The sequence below is a fragment of the Manis javanica genome, chromosome 14 (assembly GCF_040802235.1).
Source record: "Manis javanica isolate MJ-LG chromosome 14, MJ_LKY, whole genome shotgun sequence".
Lineage (NCBI taxonomy): Eukaryota > Metazoa > Chordata > Mammalia > Pholidota > Manidae > Manis > Manis javanica.
Genome location: NC_133169.1, coordinates 45,222,249 through 45,244,923, shown reverse-complemented (window position 1 = coordinate 45,244,923; position 22,675 = coordinate 45,222,249). Strand labels below are relative to the sequence as shown.

The 22,675-nt window shown below is 39.2% G+C and overlaps 1 pseudogene; it reads right to left on the bottom strand.

The window, feature by feature from the left end:
* Positions 1-530: 530 nt before the first annotated feature.
* Positions 531-7,766, bottom strand: LOC108387457 (olfactory receptor 2T29-like; annotated as a pseudogene).
* Positions 7,767-22,675: the final 14,909 nt, after the last annotated feature.

The following is a 22,675-nucleotide window of genomic DNA, read 5'->3' as shown; positions in this document are numbered from 1 at the left end:
CATAAATACAGAGAACAAGCTGGTGGTTGTCAGAAGGGAGCAAGTAGGGGTTTTGGTGAAATAGGTAAATGGGGTAAAGAGGCACAAACTTCTACTTAAAAAATAAATAAGTCATGGTGACAAAAATACATGATAGGGAATATAGTCAGTAATGTTTTATTAACTGTGTAGGTGACATCGAAACTGAATGTATAGTGGTGAGCATTTCATAATCTTCAAGTCACTGTTCTGTACACATGGAGCTTATATAATATTTTATGTCATCTATAATTCAGTGAAAATAATAAATAAATAGATAGGTATTATTAAATAAATAAACAAAATTCCCCATTAACAACTTAATGGTGCCATTGTATTATCTCGATAAATATTACTCAAAAATGAATATTTTTATACAGATATCTTTCTTCACATATATGATAACCTTTTTAGGACAGATTTCCAGTGGGGTATTACAGACTCAAAAGATCAATTACTTTTTAATTTTTTATACAAATTGTTAATTTGCATGTTAAACAACACTGGCTAATTTAGACCCACCGTCTGAGAAGAAAGAGCTGCAGCTGCTCACATTCTGACTGTGCTGCAGAGTCTCTGTTCTCCCCCTCATGCATCTCTGCTCCTCCACGTCTGCTCTGTGGCCGGAAGCGGTGACTTGTCCCTCTGCCTTCTGGATGGTTTGTCTGGTGATAGACCTCAGCAGGGGACTGGAGGGCAGGAGCAGACGGAGGTCTGGGTGTTTACTCCCTCAGCACCATTTCGGCCACAGTTGGCTGAGTTCCTCCACCTGGGGACTAGGTGTCACCACCAATAGTCATCCCCCCTTACAGTTTCAGCTGCCACGGGTCCTGCAAACCACTGCTCCTCCTGCTGCCCCTGGGAACCAACGCTGCAGAGAGCATGCCTTTGATGGTGCCATTGGCTCATTCTACATCTTTGATGAAATTCTTACCCCACCCACCTCTGTTTAACCTTGATCTAATCATTTAATACTGGCTACACTTTGCAGATATTCTGTACTCTTTGTGTATCCCTTGACTGACTTTGGGGGTGGTTGATTTGACTTTGCATCTGCTTAGTAATTAATTGGTCTACTTCCTTTACTATAGTTTTATTTCTTTTGGTGATAGCTATTTAGCTTTAGGAACACTTCTATCTATTTCAAACCCTCTAAAATGCACTGTAGAGATGGTCTGTGGGAGGTAAATTCTCTCAGCTTTTGCTTATCTGGAAATTTTTTAATCCCTCCTTCAAATTTAAATGATAATCTCGCCGAGTAGAGTGTTCTTGGTTTGAGGCCCTTCTGCTTCATTGCATTAAATATATCATGTCACTCTCTCCAGGCCTGTAAGGTTTCTGTTGAGAAGTCTGATCATAGCCTGATGGGTTTTCCTTTGTATGTGTTCTTTTTCTCTGGCTGCTTTTAATACTCTGTCCTTATCCTTGATCTTTACCTTTTTAATTATTATATGTCTTGGTGTTGTCTTCCTTGAGTTGTATTATATGTCCTATGTTGGGAGATCTGTGTACCTCCAGGCCTTAGAGACTATCTCCTTCCCCAGGTTGGGGAAGTTTTCAGCAATTACCTCCTCAAAGATACTTTCTATCCCTTTCTCTCTCTTCTTCCTCTGGTACCCTTATAATGCAAATATTATTCCATTTGGATTGGTCACACAGTTCTCTCAATATTCTTTCATTCCTAGATATCCTTTTTCTCTCTGTGCCTCAGCTTCTTTGTATTCCTGCTCTCTGATTTCCATTTCATTTACTGTCCCCTCTACTTCATTTAGTCTGCTGTTAAATCCCTCCATTGTACATTTCATTTCAGATACTGTATTCTTGAACATTTGTATCTCATTCCTAAATTCCTCACTAAGTTCTTGAATATTTTTCTGTAGCATCATGAGCATGTTTGTGATCTTTATTTTGAAATCTCTTTCAGGAAGATTGATGAATTCAGTTTCACTTGGCACTCTTTCTGATGTTTGTGGAATTTGGGGTTGAAACAGGTTTCTTTGATGTTTCATATTTGTAGGTGTTGCCCTCTAGTGCCCAAAAGCTCTACTCTTTGGAGCTGCTCAGCCCCTAGAGCAATGGTGGGGGTCACAGGGGAGCAGCTCTGGTACATGTCAGGAGGAAAGAGGTCTTTCCTGCTTCCCAGCTGCAGTGACTGTCTCCCTTGCTATGGCCAGTGGGCAGAGAACACAGGGAGAAGCCTCTATGCTTTGCACCTGTAGCTGCTGTAGGCAGGGCTAGCCTGGTGCAATAGAGGGGACAGCTGCTTTGTGAGCTGGTGTTGCACATGATGAATGTGCAGCAGAATGTGTATCATGGTGTGGGGCCTCAAAGCTAGGCAGCCAGCCAGGGGGGTGGAACACATGAAACTCCTGAAAGTTCCCAACTGCTGGACAGAGCATGCCAGGACAATTTTGTCCACCTGTCCTTCCTCCTGAGCAGCAAGTTCTGTGAAATTCCTACCCCTTTAGCAGCCCTCTCGCTGTTAGGAAGTCTCTCAGACTGCCTGCCTTTCTTTTTTCCCAGAGTGGCCAGACGTGGATCCGTTTTCCACAAGTGGCTGGATCTCAATCTTTCCAAGTATTCTGCCTGTCTTAGCTTTCCAACCCCACTAATCTCCAGGACACCATATAATGTAGGTTTGGGCTCCCAGGGCAGATCTCCAGTACTGGGCATTCAGCAATCCTAGTTCTCTACCCCCTCCCTGCTCCATTTTTCTTCCTCCTGCTGGTGAGCTGGGATGGAGGAAGGGCTTGGGTCCCTCCAGATCGCAGCTTTGGTACGTTACCCTTTTCCTTGAGGTCTACTGGTTTCCCCAGGTGTAGACAGTCTGCCGCAGCCTTCCTTCTGTTGCTCTTTCAGGATTTGATGTATTTTCTATATTTTCATGATATATATAGTTTGGGGAGGAGGTTTCTATCTCACCTCTCACACCGCCATCCATAATCCTGTCTTTTGCTCTCTTTTCATATAACTTTTCCAGTGATGATTTTACTTTCACATGTTTATTGTCATTAAATTGTGCCATTTCATTTCAGCTTATAGAAGTCCCTTTCATGTTTCCTGTAAGTCTGGTTTAGTTCATCTGGTGATGAAGCCCTTGCGGATCTGCTTGTTGGAAACTTCTCATCTCTCCGTCTGCTCTGAGTGACGGCCATGCTGGGTGGATCACGGTCGGCTGGGGGACTTCTCCTGTCATGCTTTGAATATGTCATCCTGCTTCTTTAAGTGGTGATACATTCTTAATCAAAAGTCTGCTGATAGCCTTATGGTGCTTCCTTTACACGTAAGAAGTTGCTTAATTATTGCTGTTTCTAAGATCCTCTCTTTAATTTTTACTTTTTCACATTTTTAAGAGTGTGACCATGTGCAAGGACCTTGGTGTCATCTTACTTGGAGCTCTTTTGGTTTCCTGGACCCAGATGTCTGTTTCCTTTCTTAGATTAGGAAAATTTTCTGCCATTATTTCTTCCACTAACTTTTCTTCTCTCTTATTGCTCTTTTCCTTTCAGAACCCCTGTAATTTGAAGGTTATTCCATTTGATGTTTGCCATGGGTCCCTTTATAGTATCTTCACTTTTCAAATACTTTTTACATTTTCTGCTCTTTTTGGTTAAGTTCCACTGTTTTGTCTTTCAGATCACTGATCTGTTCTTCTGTTTCATCCCATCTCCCACTGAAACCCTCATTTATTATTCAGTTCAATTATAATATTCTTCAGCTCCATGACTTGTTTGGTACTTACAGGTATTTTCTATCTTTCTTAAGTTCTCAATATGATCATCCATTCTTTTCCTGGGTTCAGTGGACATATTTATGATCATTACTCTGAACTCCTTGTCACATAGATTACTTACTACACTTCATTAAATCTTCAGAGATTTTGTCTTTTTCTTTACTTGGAACACATCCCCCTGTCTCATTATTTTCCTTGATTCTGGTTCTTACTATGTAATAAGCAAAGAAGCAACCTCTTTGTAACATAGGAGTTGTATAATGAATTATCCATGGGGTCCAGAAGTGAAGTTCCACCTGACCAATAAATCCAGGCCCTACAGGGGCCTCCCCGTGTGGGTCCACAGTTTATGTGGCTGCTGTGTGAGGAAGGAAGCACACCCAGCAGGAGCATGACTGGGGCCCAGGGGCTGGGCACTCACTGGGCTGGAGGTGGTGGAGCTGTTGTGTGTGTAGGACAGTGTGTGTGTCAGCTGGTTGTAACATGTTTATGGCATAGGGGCGATTACACACCAACCTGCTCTAGCAGAGGACATGGAGATTCCAGAATGGTGCTTCCCAATTTTGTCTGATTAAAGTAGAGTTAAATAAAATAAATCATGGCTATAATTCTGTCCATCCATGGAAGATATCCAACAGGCTCCCACCTCTCCTGCAATTCTTTTAAGGTTAGGAAGTGTGTCTCCTTAGCCTAAGTCTCTGTGCATTTCTCAAACTGCTGCTTTTGTCATGGGTCTTAGGAAGTGTGAATTTGCATGTAGGCCATTTAAGTGCAGGTTCTTCATCTCCTCTAGTTCTATATATCTCTTGTACACATTCCCATTTCTGTGTGTGCCTTGGTGGCTGCTCTCTCCAGTGCAGGGCGCAAGAAGTGATGTGTGTGATGGGAGCATTAATTCATTTCTCTGCAGGCAAAGTTCTGTGTTTTGGGGATTCCAGTTAATGGTGAGCTGCTGAACTGGTTTTGGGTTTTTGTCAAGAACATGCCTCTGCCTCTTCTGCCTGTATGAATGTGACCCCATTTTCCTTTCTCATGAATGTAATGTTCATCTAGTTTCATAATTTTTCAGAGCTGTCCTATAAGTAGCTGTAGATTTGTTGTGACCAGGAGAGCAGACCAGTTTAGGATATTTGTATATTACCATCCTGAAACATCACCCCAGTACTAGAGTGGTTACAAAGCTAAAGAGACAGATAGTTTATACAATTTTCCTTAAGCAAGTCTCAAAGAATGGCAAAATTGTAACACCACTTTTTGAAAATAAGTTCTCTATTATCCCTCTGAAATAAACAACTAGTACCTGAGTTGTGTAGAGCTAGACTCAATTTTTGTTTTAGGGAAAAGTGAAAAAAACATATTAAAGTGTCAGTTACATCATTAAGACATTTTTTTATGTATTAGAATTCATCTTGCTTTGTATATTTGTGATGAAGTATTGGAATTATACCAAAAAAATTGATTTTCGTCAGTTTTTCCATAGAAGAGGGTGACCACAGTCATGTGAGAGGAGCAGGTGGCAAAGGCCTTCTTCTGTTTAAAGAGATATACAACTTCATCCTTTTAGAACAATTCATCTTCAGATTGGAAGGAAATTTATACTGGGAATAAATTCTACATTAATTTTTTAAATTGTATGTTTTAAACATGTTTCTGAAATTTGTCCTGGTCTGCATTGTTTCCTGTGATGTGCCTTTTATTATTATATCCTTTGTCTCTATGATCAATCTCTTTCATCAGTGATTATATGTTGATTAATCTGATGTATCTTTTTGTTTCAGAATGTTTCTTTTGCTTGAATTTTTGTTGTTTCTTGCAATAGTGAACTCATCATTTTCATCAAATACAGAAACTACTTGTCCATTATTTCATCAAATCATTTTTATGTCCTATCTTTTCTGCATTGGACATAGTAATTACATATATTAAATATTTGAAATATTCTCACATTGGAAGATGATTTTGTCAGTATTCATTTTGGATAGTTTCAATAATTATGCCTTAATGTTTACTATTATTTGGTTTTGGAATGCCCATATATATTTCAATCCATGTGTTTTTCATCTCATGTGTAATAATTGCATCACTAGAAGGTCTAATTTATCTTTGTGTATTTACCATGTCTCTTACATGATCAAAACTTTCACTAGCTTCTTGAATCTGTGGAATGCATTTATAACAACCATGTACCACATTAATTGAGAAATTGTCATGTACACACAAGTCACTCATTACAAGTGCATAAGAATTATTTTAATGAATTCATATCTATGTGCAACAATTTCCTTAGTTAATTAGAGCGTTTTCATGTACTTCAAAAGGAATCCAAACCTTTTAACTCTCAACCCCCCACTAACTCATCCATCCTAACCCCAATCAAACAATAATTTACATTCTGCCATCACAGTTTACGTGTTCTGGGGGATTCATAAGAATGGAATAACATAATGAGTGGTCTTTTATAGGTAGATTATTTTACATAGTGTAATTCTTTCAAAAGTTATGTTGTAGCATCAGATCTTCATTGCTTTACATGACCAAACAATATTTCATTGTATGGTTACATGGTATTTGTCCATTCATCAGGTTATGGATATATTGATTCTTTTAATCTTTTGATGGTTCTGAATAATGTTGCTATAAAATAGTTTTCATTTGGACATGTGTTTGGTCTTCCTTGGATGTCATTTAGTACTGGAATTGCAGGGTCGTACAGACACTCTAGATTTCATAGTCTGAGAAAATGTCAGACTGATGTACAAAGCAGCTGCCCCACTTTATTCTCACTGATATTGTATGATATCCCCATTATAAATAGATATAACTAATTACGATATTAGTACAATATAGTATTAAAATTGTACTAATTTTAATAGTTCAAAGTATATGAACTTTGAATGGAAAAAGTGTATCAAATCAAAGAATTTTGAAGGACACAAAGACAATTCATGAAAAGGTGAGAAATTGATATGAGACAGTATGGTATGAAATTTTAAGGAATGCTATTATCATAAGATATGAGAATTCTAATGTTTAGAGAAATTGAAAAATATAGAAACTTCCTACCTTATAGTGAGGCAGGTCCCAAATTCAAAACTTTCTTCAGAGCCATCATGACATCCCTGTTTCTGAGACTGTGGATTAACGGGTTTAGCACAGGAGTGACTATGGTGTAAAAGATGGATACAATCATATCCTTTTCAAGGGTGTGGTAGGAACTGGGGAGCACATGAGTGTAGAAGGCAGCCCCATAGAAGAGGGTGACCACAGTCATGTGGGAGGAGCAGGTGGCAAAGGCCTTCTTCTGGCCCTCTGCTGAATTCATCCTGTGGATTGTGAGGAGGATGAAGTAGTAAGAGCCTGACATAATGGTCACAGGGATGAGCAGCATGAGGACACAGCAGAAGTACATGAGTGTCTTATAGAGGGAAGTGTCTGAGCAGGAGAACTTCATCACAGCAGGGACCTCACAGAAGAAATGATGGATCACCCGTGATCTGCAAAAGGGGAAGGTCATGATGATGGGAGTAAAAACGAATCCATGCACAGAAGCTAAAAACCAGCAGCTGGATGCAAGGAGAATACATACCCTGTGGTTCATGAGGACAGGGTAACGAAGAGGGAGACAGGTGGCTGCAAAGCGGTCATAGGCCATGGAAGCTAGAATGAAAAATTCTGAGCCAGCAAGTGTTCCATAGAGGAACATTTGGATCCCACATCCAGGGGCTTAGATCGTGTTCACACCCGTGACCCGGTCCACAAGCATCTTGGGCACAGTGACGGAAATGTACACCATGTCCATGAGAGACAACTGGCTGATGAAAAAGTACATGGGGGTGTGGAGGCGGGCATCAGAGTGTATAAGGAGAATCAACACAGTGTTTCCCACGAAGGCCATCAGGAAAACTACAAAAATAACCACATCCAGAAGAGTTGAGTGTTTGGATTGACTGAATATTCCCAGCAGGATGAAATCAGACTGTGCAGTGTGATTGTCCACCCAGTGAATGGTTTCCATGAAGATTCACGTAAATGAATGAAGAGAAATTTGGATTTAATAACCATTCATAGGCTACCTCCACCTGAAATGAGCACATATATGATTTTTGTGTGGGTGTGTGTGTGACTGTGTGCATATCAGTTGTCCTAAGCAGAGGAATTTCTATGCACATGCAGAAATGGGACTGCTCATTATAATTTCAAATTTCCAAGAAAGGGAAGAATTCACAAATATGGGTTAAAATATTTGAAATTTATACTGGAGTTGCCAGGGATCAGGTCATGGGGTTTCTTCATGATACCATCATCCATCAACATGTATTAGAAAATTACAGAGATTCTGATTAAGCAAATACTAACTTATTGAGCTGCAGAAACGACAGCAGGGGAGGAAGGCAAAGCAGAGACATCCTCCTTGTACAAAATAAGGAAGCAACTGCAGAAATACTACTAACACTGAAAATGACCCGAAAACAACAGAATAGACCATCTGCACCTGGTGAAGGAAAGGTAAAACTGCGAAAGGTGAAGTGACGGAACCATGACTGATTGGGACCCAGACCTATTCCCTATTCCGGCCCACAAGTGTGGGGGAGAGGAGTGGAGCAGAGAGAGGATAAGTGCTCGGAATCTAGCACACGGGCCCAGATAAATGCTCCAGGCAGATGAGTCCACGTAGCACTGAGCTTTGGTGATTGACAGGGCTGCACTCCAGGGAGATGTGCAGCATTCTGGGAGGCTGCGATCCTGTAACTTGTGGAGGAAAGGCATCCTCCATCGGCCCCACTGAGATCCAAGCGGAGACCACACATTGAAAAGTTTACCAGCATTTAGCCACATAAGCATAGTCAAGGGAGTTCTATTCAAGGATAAAGGGCAGGTGGATGGTGCCTCCCCAGCCACGCCTCAGCCCAGCAGGCTGGGTATTCACAGGAACACGCTACGAATGCTCCATCTCCCTTCCTGCAGCCCTTCCTTGTGCCCCCGCCCTGCCCAGCCCATTCAGCCAGGCAGACTGCAGTGCCTGCAGGCAGAGGAGGACACTTCCAGGTGCCCCTCCCCCTCCCCCGGTCCACATGGTGGGCGCGTGCATGAGCCAGCCCTGTACTCTAGCTCCCTCACTGGAAGGACGCCCACAGCAGCTCCCTGCACTCCTGCCCTGTCCTGCCATCTTGGCCCAGCAGCAGCTGCCTTTGCTGACAAGCAGGCAGAGGGCAGCTCTACCTATAGTTCATCCCAGCAGAAGTGCCTCAAGGCACCCAAAGGGCCCAGAGGCCTACGGGCTCCTCTGCTGACCCAGACCAACCACTGCTGGCAGACAGGCAGAAAGGCAGCCCTGCCCATTGCCCACCAGCGGCACCCTAGGGCCCCACCTTAAAGGAGAACCGGGCACTGGGGAGTAAACTGTCTTCAGCTGCTGTGCACCAAGGATACCTTTTTCATGAAGCCATTACCCTGCACACCAGGAAGCATAACAAAGTTTAACCACAGGAGAGAGTACTGAAGTCAACCAGAGAATTAAAAATATTAGTTATAAGTGAAACCCCATCAGGCTGTCAGCAGACTACTCAGCAGAACCGTACAGGCAGAAGCCAGGGGCATGATATGCTTGATGTACTGAACCTGAAGGATATTCACCAAGAATCCTCTAAAAGCAAGATTCTCATTCAAATATGAAGCAAGATTAAACAATTCCTGGATAAATGACAACACAAGGAATTCATGACCATTCAATCAGCATTACAGAAACATTAAAGGAACTGCAGGAGATGCAAAGGTTTCTAATGCCAAATAGTTTTCAACAAGGAAAATAAACCCAAAGTAAATGTAGTGAACAAAATACTACAAAGTACTTACCAAGTAAGTATCAAATTAAAACAAACAAAATTAAAACCAAGTATACACAAATTTAGTCAAGGGATACACAAAAAGTGCAGATTATGACATCTAATACATAAAGTGTGGAGGAGAAATAAGAAAAACGTACTTAAGTAAACCAAGCATCAGCTTAATATGGACTGTTCTATAGTCAGGGAGATATCCTTGAACCTTACAGTAACCACAAAAATGTATAATAGATACACAAAAAGATTATAAAAGAGAAATCCAAAAACAACACTAAAGAAAACTATCAAATAACAAGAGAAGCATACAAGAGAGGAAGAAAGTAATAGAGAGACACTATTAAAACAACCAGAAAGCAATGAATAAAATTGCAATAACAACATTCCTATCAATAATTACCTTAAATGTGAATGGACTTAATGCACCCATCAGAAAACATAAAGGGAAGAATGAGTAAATAAACAGACTCATCTATCTATGTGCTTCCTACATGAGACTCATCTCAGGCCCAAAGACATGCACAGACTATCAGTAAAAGGATGGAATAAAGGTAATTCATGCAAGTGATAAGGAGAAAAACTCAGGAGTAGCTGTACTTGTATCCAACACAATAGACTTCACAACAAAGTAATGAGGGACAAAGAAGGACATTTCACAATGATCAAGGGGACCGTCCAACCAGAGGATATAACCATTATAAATATCTATGCACCCAACATAGGAGCACCTAAATATGTGAAACAAATACTAACAGAATTAAAGGGGGAAATAGTTTCTAACACATTCATTTTAGGAGACTTTAACATATTACTCACTTCAACAGACACACCAACCAGACAGAAAACAAATAAAAAACAGGCAAACAGAGGCAAACACTGAACAATACATAAAATCAGATGTACTTAACAGATAGCTACAGAACATTCCACAAATGCAGCCAGATACACATTTGTCTCAAGTGTACATGGAACTTCCTCCAAAATAGATAACATACTAAGCCACAGAAAGAGCCTCCATAAATTCAAAATGATTTCAATGAGATACACCTCACACCAGTCAGAATGGCCACTATCTGAAAGATAAAAAGTAACAAATATTGGTGAAGATGTGGAGAAATTGGACCTCTCCTACAGTGTTGGTGGGATTGTAAATTTGTGCAACCATTATGGAAAACAGTATGAAGGTTGCTCAAAAAACTACACATAGAAATACCATAGACCCAGTAACTCCACTTACAGGAATTTGCCCAAAGAAAACACAATCTCTGATTCAAAAATTATATGCAAAACTTTGTTTATTGCTACAAAATTTACAATAGCCAAAATATGGAGCAACAAATGTGTCCATCAAAAGATGAGTGGAAAAAGGTGAGGCACACATGAGCATTGGAATAGTGTTCACACACAGAAAAGGAAGAAATCCTGCCATTCCAGGCCACATGGATGGACCCAAAGGGTACTCTCTTAGGTGGCATATACCAGGTGGAGAAAGACTTATATATGGTTTAAAAACAAAAGAAAATTTACAAAACAGCAGTGGACTCATAGGCAGTGAGATGTGACTGGTGGTTACCATGGGGAGGGCGTGAGATAGGCAGGAGATACAGGTGATGCAGATAAAGAGGCACAAAAATCTCAATCAAAATATAAATTACTCATGAGGATGAAAGTACATAGACACAGTAGTAGGCAAATCTGTAACATCTTTCTATGCTGACTACTAATAACGACACTAGTTGGGCTGAGGATTTAGTAATATATATAACTGCTAAAACACTATGTTGCATACTTGAAACCAATACAAGATTGTATATCAGCTATAGGTCAATAAAAATATAAATAAAACATTAAATTATTGAAAAATGGAATTGAAGATTTTATTTCCAGTGCTTGTGTTATACAAGCATATATTTAATTACCTCTTGGCTTTGAGAATCCAGTGAGAATATTATAAAAGTTTTGGATGTGTATTCCATGTCAGAGAGATTTAGGAAGTAACTGCATCATAGTTCAGGGATTATCTACACCCAATATTTGAATTCTTCTTCCATAGTATAGGGTTGCTCATTTAATCTCTTTTGTGTGGGGTAAGCCACACACTCCCAGGAGCAGGTAAGGTTTCTCACACATGACTGGCCTCTCATACACCCGAGGGCCATTGAGTCAGGAGACCAGAATCTCAGCTGATCATAGTGCTGGACACAGATACTCCTGTACCCATTATTCCATTGAAAATTAAATTAAAAAACCAATAAGGTAACTTTTGATATCATGAATTGTTGAGAGGATTAAGGGAAGTTGATTGTTTAGACCAATATGAGTTACAGTAGAATAAGTATGCATAGTATCTGTAAAGATATTTTATGTACAGAAATAGTGCTGAATCTATGACATAGCTCCTAATATTTGCCTCATGATTGAGTACAGTCCTTCAGTTGTCCAGTTTCATGATGTATTCATACATTTGAGTAATTGAACTTGATATATACTCCTGAGTCAGAGCTCTGGGCAGAATCCCATCTTGTTTCTGTCTAGCTCATGTTTCTCCAAGTTCAAATCCCATTCCTCATAACTCTGTCAGGGAGACTCTTGAAATGGCTTGGTCATTGCTCCTTGTCAGACAAGGCTTTATTTACTTTTCCCAAATATCATCTATTTTAATGCACATAGCAATTAATTTTTCATAGAAATTGAGATGCACAGAGGAAAACTGAGCAACACTGACATGCTCTAACCCCGTTTGCTGGTGACTGCTAAGTCTGCCGCTCTCAGCCTGTGTCTGTGCTGGATGCTGAATATGAATCAAAGTAAAATTAAACTTCATTAAGCATAAGGAGGTTATGGTCTCTACTCAGTGACAATTGCTATATAAATGTTATTTAAAGTAGAATTTTAAAACAAATAAAATAAAGTAAATTAAAATGACCAATGAAACAAAATATCTGATTTTCTGAAGACAATTGGTAATAGTTTCATTCACATAATCTCTTCCAGAAATTAGACCTTTCTACCTCTTCATTTTCTGACATGTTGAAGGTTAAATTTTAAAGACTCTTAGAAACAGGAAGGTAAAATGAAATAATTGGCTTCTCTTTCTGCAGAGTTTAGAAGGGCCTATAAGTTGGGATATTTCAGGAGGAAATTACACATATCAAATACCTTGTATATTCTTGTAATCATCACAAAGTCTAATTATGATCTTCAGGTTATTACAGTCCCATGTTCTGGTGTGCTGTAAGATTAGACAACACTGCAAATGACTTTGATGTCTTCCTATATGCATCCAACTAGTCTGGAACACAATGAAACAATAATTTTTCTATCAAGTTCCACCCCACTGGTGGATGGAGCTGAGTTCTATGCAATATTCAAAAGCTGTCCAATACACTCCAAACACCCCTGCCCACTGAGCTCCTATTTGCCGTCAAAGTGAAGCCGGACCCACACAGTGGCCAGAACACTGAAGGCCTGGGAGCTCTTGGCTGAGTGAATGGAGGCAACACAGAAGGTGCTAGAGGGTCCTGGGAAAACTGCTGATGCACTTTGATAAGCGGGCGTGACTGTGCTGGAGCCCCACTGAACAGCCCACCAAGCACTCCTGACATGAGGACCCACTGTCTGTGCCTGCGAGGAAACCCCCTCCCGGCTTGTCCCGACTTCCCTGCCCAGGTGCTGGAGACTGATGTGGGCAGCTCAGTGTGTGTTTAACTTGCAGAATCATTGATGGCAGCAGTAGAATAATGAGCCTTGATTGTCTAGATTTAAAGCATCCCAGCAAATTTTTAATGCTGCACCACATATAATCTTCCCCAACAGTCTAGGACAGACTTTTTTTTTTTTTATCATATTACAGATCTTTAAAACTGAAGTTTTCATGGTAAGTGCCTAACATCCCAGGCTACCCTAAGGGCACTGCCTCACAGGAGCGGGACCCACAGTCTGTACCAGCCTCATCTCTGCTGTGTACGCAGGCCTCACTCCACAGTCTGTCATTTGGGTTTAGGTCACCCATTGGTAATTTCAATAGGAAAACACAAATATGACTAAGACTTTGTTCCAAAGCTGTAATTACCAGAAATAGTCCCCCTCAGTTAAATTAAGTCACTCTTCCTCTGCAAAATTTCAGTCTCATGAAGACGAACACATCATCCAGTAACATAGAAATCATACATATTGTTTTATTCCATCAGCATTTGGAAACTGACATTTATTTCGACATGTTAGAGTTTATAAATGGCATACAACATTTCAACAGGAAAAGTGTATTTACCTTCCTCAATAAAAATAGATGGTTGCAAAATAATTGAGGAAAGAGTGTCAAGAATCAATAGAATGGGCAGAAGAATAAGTCATGAGTAATAATTACCCATTTGCTACTCCAGTTCTGTCTGCCTGTCTGGTTGAACCCACCATCTGATGATTTTTTTACCTCAACCACCTGGGCAAATAATAGAGTGTGGCTGGATTAAGTGTATAAGAAGGAGGATGGCATCAACCTTTGTTTTATGATGCCTGTCAGAGGAGCTGATAAAGTATGTGTGTGTGTGTGTGTGTGTGTGTGTGTGTGTGTGTGTGTGTGTGCACGCATGCTGATAAATCCCCTTGGGACTTTGAATAAGTATGCAGTAAACAGGGCTTAACAATGTAATAAATATTTCAGTTGTACTAATTTGTGTTTCTCCTTTACGCCTTTAAAAATCTATTGTTACTAAATGCAATGCTATTAATGTTATTAAATATAAAATTTTCACCAATATTTAAATTAATCTCAAGAATGACCACTGTTAATAAGTTGTTATCTGAAATGTATGAGCTTGTTTACATGTTGCCTTTTCATTCTAAAAAACATGTATTATATATATTATATAGAGAGAGACTGTTGGGGGAGGAGGAAATCTCCAAAAATTATTTAAACATGATTATTTTTTCTTATCATTCACAGCTATAGACTGAAGTTGTGAGAATAATTAGTGTATCCAAGAGAGCACCGGTAATTAGTGCTGTGGTGGAGATTTACACGGAGGGTGTCTGTTCCATATCATTGTCTTTATTGCTCCTCATGACGTGATTGTTCGTACTTTCTTTACTCAGCCACTTACCACCTCTGCAACATTATGTGTGTAATTTTTCCACTTTCAATTTCATTGTGGTAAATATACATGAACTATATCATGTCAATGATCTTTAAGTGCGCAGTTCAAAGATAAGATGTGCATTCATATGTGAGGCCATCCACCCCGGCCCTCAGCAGAACTTTCGTCTTCAAAAGAACCCATCACCCAATAATTTTCTCTTCTATTTTCTTTTCCCTATTCCCTGGCAATAGCCATTATAATTTTTGTTTTTATGACTATGAACACTCAAAGTAACTCATTAATTGAAATCATACAGGTTTTGTATTGTGACTGGCTCATTCTAATTAGCATATTATCCTCCAAGTCTATCCATACTTAAGCATATTAAATAACATATTACACCATGTATTTATTGCAACATTGTTTACATAATATCCTTCATTTTAAGGTTGGCTAGTACTTCATCATATGTATATTCAACATCTTTATTATCTATTTATCCATCAATGGACACTTGTGTTGCATCCATTTCTCAGATATTATGCATAATGCTGTTATGAACATGTTGCAGAAATACTGCTTCAAGACACTGCCTCCAATATTCTAGGGAATTTATCCAGAAGCAGAATTCAGGAACGTGTTATAGACCTGTGTTTAAGTTTGAAGAAATTCCTGGACTCTGGTCCAAAGCAAATGTAACATTTTATATTTCCACAACTGTGCACAAAGCTCCAATTTTTTCATATCCTCATTAACACCTTTTATTTTAAGTGTCTTTGATAGCAGCTATTCTAAAGACTTTTCGATTTTGTGTCATTTTAGATTTTTCTGGATTTTTCATCGTCATTATGCTGGCCTCCAAAATGAATTTAGAAGTGTTCCAATCTCTTCAACTTTCTTGGAAATGTTTGAGAGGAATACACATTTTTTGTTTTTATTCTACTGAAGCATAGTTGACATAAAATATTTTATTTGTTTCAAGTAAATCACTACATAGTGATTTGACACTTACATACAGTACTCAATCCACACTTCAGCTAATGTAGTTACTGTCTGTGAACACAGAAAAAGATGCTTTACATCAGTTATCCTCAAGGGAATGCAAATCAAAACCACAGTGAGACATCACCTCCCACAGCAGGCAGAATGGCCACCATCTAAGTGATGAGAAATAACAAGTGTAGGTGAGGGTGTGGAGAAAGGGAGCCCTGTGACACTGCTGGTGGGAAGGTCCACTGGGGCCGCCACTGTGGAAAGGAGTGTGGAGGTGCCTCAGAAAAGCAGAAAGCAGAATACCACGTGACCCGTGTCTGAGGGTCTACCCAAAGAAAACAAATTATCTGATTTGAAAAGATACATGCACCCTGTATTTATTGCCATGATAATTACAATAGCCAACCAAGTGTCCATCACTAGATGAATCAATAAATAATAAGTGGCAAATATACACAAAGGAAAATTCAGCCACAAAAAGAAAGACACCCAGCCACTTCTGGCAACATGGATGGACTTAGAGGGTATTATGTTAATTGAAATAAACCAGGTGGAGAAAGCTAAATAATGTATGATTTCACTTACGTGTAGAGTTAAAAACAAAATGGAAGAAAATGAGCAAAAGAGTAGTGGCGTCACAGACACTGAGAAGTGACTCGTGGTCACCATGGGGGAGGGCTGGGGTGGGGGGGTGGGACAGTTGAGGGGGTAAAGAGGCACAACATCCTCGTCCACAGGGTAAGTTGGTCCCGGCCTTGGAAGTGCAGCATGGAGAATATGGTCAATTGTGTGTAATAGCTCTATGTTTACAGCAAATACCCTTGTGGTGAGGATTTAATATTGTGTGTAAGTGAATCATTGTGTACTATACATGAAACCAATAGAATATTGTGTATCAGCTGTACTTCAGTAAAATCATAACATTGGTCATGCCGCAGAGTAAATCAGCCAAAGTTGGAAATAGTACGTACATGATGGGATGAGTAGCTCTAGAGGCCTAGTAAACCGCACGAGCAGGTCACATTCACCCCCTATGTTGTCCATTACTGTCACATCTGTCAATCCATCAGTTCATTCATTGACACGGTGAGGGAGGAGTCCCTTATGTCAGCTCATAGAGGAGGAAAGTAATCTAAATTTACTTACGGTGGATTTCATGACTTTGAAAGGCAGTGAAGTGAAATATACCTTAGAGGTGGATCTTTGGTTTGTGTGCCTGATCATTTATTTTGTGTTGAAAGATAAATGACTTAAAACTAGAATAAATACCTATTCATGTGCTTTGACAAACAGCCTGGCAGGTTGACTAGAGGCATAGATATAAAACGAAATATAGGAGACAATAAGCTTTTGGGGATTATGGGTGGATATATGGAAATGGGCACAGAGTTGAAATACCGTGGTTTTCCATGATAAAACCCCCAGAAAGCATCCAATACAGATAAAGCCCTGAGCTACCAAGCAGATTAAAAAAAAGTAGCTGTGCAATTTGATGTCTACCCTCCTCTGCTGTTGGCTGGTAGAGGACAGAATAAAGTAGCGGCCATGTTCACAACAGCAGAGCTCATGCATGTGTCTCGCATTGCAGGCCCCTGTTTATCTAGGTTGATGTGAATGAGTCGCTGCTGAATCTTCAACCTGCCAGTGACAGAGATTTATGCTGAGCTTTGCCATGGCAACAGCGCTGGTGGACAGCAATGGGACTATTGATTTCTAATAACCCTATCAGATCTTTTCTTCCTGTTGTAATTAATTTTGACTGAAGTAAACAAATATTATGGGAATGGGTTTCCTTTCCTGTGCCCCAGGGCAATAATCCATTCTTAATGATTTGCCCCAAATTTGATCATTGAAATATGATCCTGCACGATGTTTTATTAGAAAATGACTCACATACAGAGCAGGGGGTGTGGCAGTGGACACGTGACCATGCAACCCCTTGGGGTGTGGACGCACTGCTCCGTGTTTTCCAGTCTGAGTGTGCACTGGAGCATCCCAGGGGGGCACAGTTGAGGTTATTATTCAAATGTGATGCCCTGAAAGGGTACCCCCTTCTTGGACACAATATCCACTCTAACAAATGAACATTATGGGATTCTGTGCACCTAATTTGGTAGAATAGATGTCTGGTTACCAAGGAATGGAACTAGGTCTGCTAACATTTACACTTTTTTCTTTGGGACCTCGTGGGAGACCTGCACTTTCTATCCCCTCCATCTTTGAGTTACGATGGTGAGCGGCCCTCTTTCCAAAGGGCAGCCGCTCTCTCCAGGGGGATCAGCAATAGTCCTAATGTATTGTGAGCTCTGTCTCCCTCCGCTTTCCCCAGGGACACTGAACTCCTCATGATAATGAAGCAGGAGGCGATAAAGGGCCACCATTCTTGTGGGGTGCCTGGGCTTGCCCTTGGGAAGTGTTCTGACTACTGTTAAACAAAGACGGAAGGAAGGGATATGTTGGGCACCCAGTTGACCCATGTAGGTATCTCTTGGTACTTTTTTTTATCTCATTATGACAATAAATGATCAAAAGTAGCAGACACAGGAACACAATTTTAAGTCACACTGCCTGGTAAACCATCCAATGACTGTGTATTCAACAAGTTGTCCCATTAACCTTCCGCTTAAAATTTCTCTAAAGAGAGAAGTGCAGTCAAATCCTGGAAATCACTTCTCAGAAATCACAAATAAATAGACACAATAGTGCAAACTGTGATTTGACACACAAAGACACCTAGAGGACTAACTGATGGATCCGTTCTTCCAGTTCTTGGACTGGTGTCAGCTCATAGCCTTCAGATGTTGTCTTACTCTAGTGAGTCGACATATGATAGGAGTCGATTCATTCAAGCTCGCATGCTCTTCTTAGGGACAGTCTGTGTCAATGAGTGATCAGTGGGAGCATAAAGACAGAGCCAGTCACCCTGCCTGAGACAGCTCTGACTGGCCCCCGAACTTCGTAGCTCCCTGGGTGTTCAGTCAATGCCTCTGAGCCCACAATGCAATCCCACTCCTCCTTCACTTCCCCCACATTACACAATATCCTTCACGATCTGCAGAAGTCTTGTATTACTCTTGTCAGTGTTGGCCAACAGCTGCAGGAGGGACACATTACAATCTGAGTAATACAGTTAAATAATTCCTACCTAATATTTTTAGGGGGACAGTTCATAATTTTTGATGATGGATTAAGATAAGTTTAGGGCATGAATGAGTATCCTTAAAGAGTGAAAATTTTGTTAACACATTTTATACATACTTAAAATTTTTCCATTTGTACTGAGGAATCACTGACAAACATAATTACATATACTTAAAGTGTACAAAGTGATTATTTGATATACATATACACTGTGAAATCATCACTAAGATCAAGATGATTAAGGGCCTCATATAGTTAACTTTTTTATGTGTGTTGTGAGAAAGCTAACATCCACTCTCAGCACATTTTAAGTATAAAGCCCTGTGTCACCAGCTGTGGTCACCAGAGCCGCCTTAGGTTCCCAGAATGCATCCGTCACAGTGCTGAAGGTCTGTACCTTCCACCTGCACCTCCCCATTCCTTCCCTGCTTGTTCCTGGAAACCATTATTCTATTCGCTGTTTCAATGGTTGATTTTTATTTCATATTTTTTAGATACCACATATAATTGTTGCCATATAGCATGTATATTTCTCTACCTGGCTTATTTCAATTAGAATCATGCCCTCTAAGTTAACACATGTTGTTGCGTAAGACTGGATTCCCTTTGTTTTATGGCTTAATAACATTCCTTCAAAGTTGGTGTGTGTGTATGTGTTTGTAACACATTTTCTCCATCCATTAATCTGTCAAAGGACATTTAAAGTGTTTCCATACCTTGGCTAATATGAATAATGCTTCAGTGAACATGAAAGTGTGGGCATCTCTTCACTACACCAAATCCACCCCCTTCAGTGTGTATGCCCAGAAAGAGGATGGTTAGGTCATATTGCAGCTCTGTGTCTAATTTCTGGAGAAACCTTCATACTGTTTCTCATAATGGTTCTGCTTTGCATTTTTACTGAGAAATATACAGGGCCTTTCCTCCACATCTTTGCTGTTTGTTATTTCTTGTCATTTTGATAATAGCCATCCTAACAGGCATTAGGTGATATCCAATTGTGGTTTCCGTTTGTAATTCCCTTGGTGATTAAGGATATTCAGAACCTTTCCATGTACCTATTGGTCATGTATGTGTCTTTGCAAAATTTCTATTCAGATCATTTGTCCATTTTTCATTTGGTTTATTTATCTGCTACTGAGTTGTATGAATTCCTTGTATATGTTGGTTATTAATACCCTATCTGATATGTTTTTGCAAATTTTCTCCCAGATAATAGGTTGCTTTTATATTTATGAGTTGTGCAAAAGGCCTCCCATTTGGTAAAGTCACCTATGTTTATTTAGTTTTCATTGTCTGTTGTTTTGGAATCTTAGTAAAAAAAAACCATTGTTAAGACCAATAACAAGGATGTTTTCCCTGTGTTTCTTCCAGAAGTTTTAAGGGTTCAGGTCTTACATTTCTGTCTTAATTCATTTTGAGTTAATTTTTGTGAGTGGTGTGAAATATTGGTCCAGTTTAATTCTTCAGCATGTGGCTGCCATGTTTTCTCAGTGCTGTTCATGGAAGAGATTACCCTGTCACCAATGTATGTTCTTGATTCTCTTCCCAATGATAAGGTGAAAATATGTACATGTATTTACTTTGGGGCTCTCTATTCTGGTGAATTGTTCTATGTGCCTGTTTTACTTTTATTCCAGTACCATATGATTTTGATTATGATAGTATTACACTATAATAAAAAATCAGGATTATGATGTCTCCAGTTTCTACCTTAATTCTTCATCTTACTTTGGTTATTTGGGATTTTTTATGGATACATATAAATTTAAAGATAGATTTTCCTATTGCTCTTTAAATTCCCAGTGATTCAAAGAGATATACGTGTCCTTATGTTAATACTGCATTATTTACAGTAGCCAAGATATGGAAACAACCTATGTGTCCATCAATAAGTGAATGGATAAAGATGTAGACATATACACAATGGAATATTATTCACCCATAAAAAAACAAATATTACCCTTTGCAACAATATGGATGTATCTACAGGGTATTATGCACTTAAATAAGACCGACAGAGAAGGACAAATACTATATGACTTAGTTTATTTTTGGAATATAAAAACAAAGCAAAGCATAATGAAAACCCTGCAGTAGACTAATAGACACAGAGAAGTCACTAGTGGTTACCATGGAGGAAGGATTAGGGTGGGTAGGGATGGAGGGTGAGGGGAATAAAGAGGCACAAAAATTCTCAATCATAACATAAGTTGTTCATGGGAATGGTAGTACAGCATGGAGAATATAGTGAATGAATCAGTAAAATATTTGTATGTTGACAGTAAGCTTGCCCTGTATGGTTTGTGTTATACTGAGGTACATTCTCTACCTTATTTATTGAGAAATTTTTTTGATGAAAAGATGTTGAATTTTGTCTATTTTCCTGCATCTATTGAAATGATTACATTATTTTTATGCTTCATTCCATGGATCATGGCATATAACACTTTAATGTATTTTTTAGTTAACATTGCTCACAGTTTGATACGGATTTCTTGCATCTTTGTCAATCAGGGACACTTGCCTGTAATTTTCTTTACTAATAGTGTTCTAATCAATTAATATATTGCTGAGCACTTTGGTTGCTTCTATAGCTTGGCTGTTGTAAATAATATGGCAATAAGCATAGAGGTGCATATATCTTTTTGTATCAGATATTTTGTTTTCCTTGAGTAAATTCCTAGAGTGGAGTCACTGTGTGGTGTGACATTTCAATTTAATTTTTGAGGAATCTTCATACTGATTTCCATTGTAGCTGGGCCAATTTCCATTCCCACCACGGATGGAACTAAAGGGTTTCATGCTAAGTGAGGTAATCCAGGTGAAGAAAGAAAAATACCATATAATTTCACTTACATGTGGAATCTAAGAACAAAAAAAAAAAATAAAATGAACAAATCAACAGTAGACCCACAGACGCCGAGAAGAGACTGGTGGTTACCACGCAGGAGCAGTAGGCGGGGATGGTGAGGTAGCAGAGGGGGTGAAGAGCCACAGAATCTCAATCACAGCCACGGCATGAGTCAGTCACGGGAAGGAAAGTAGAGCATAAAGAATACAGTCAGGAATCTGTAACATCTTCCTATGTTGACAGGCAGCAACTACACAAGTTTGAGTGAAGATTTAGCAATACAGATAACTGTTAAATCAATTTGTTTTATATTTCAACTCAATACAATATTGTATATACATTATACTTCAATAAACTACATATGAAAAAATAAATGATTACAATAATAAAGTTAGTTAACATATCCACACTTCACAGTTACTATTCCTTTTTAGAACTTAAAAGATTCTACTTTGTCCAGCAGTTTTCAGTTATACAATACAGAATTGTTAATTATAGTCACCACAGTGTACATTACACCTTAGGAATGTATTATATTTATAGCTGGAAGTTTGTACATATTGACAGTCATCACTCATCACCTTACACCTGGTGACCTGCAATCTGCTCTGCATTTTTATGTTATTTTATATCCGATTAAATGAGATCACAGAGTATTTATATTTCTCTATTTGACCTACTTCACTTAGAATAATGCCTTCAAGTTTCTTCCATGTTATTGCAAATAGAATGGTATTCTTTTCTGTGGCTGAATGATATTCGATTATATGTCCAAAATTTTCTTTATACATTTATCATAGTGTACACTTAGGTTTTTCTTCTTAGGAATAATGTTAGCCAAGAATGAAATACATGTACAGTGAAGACCTTGATAAAGGAAATTAGGTAAAACACAAATTAATGCAAAGATATGTCATGTTCCTGGACAGCAAAAATTGTTATTGTTAAAATGCCCGTAGTATTCAAAGCTATCTATACATTCAGTGCAATCCTTGCCAAAATTCCAAAGAAATTTTTTATA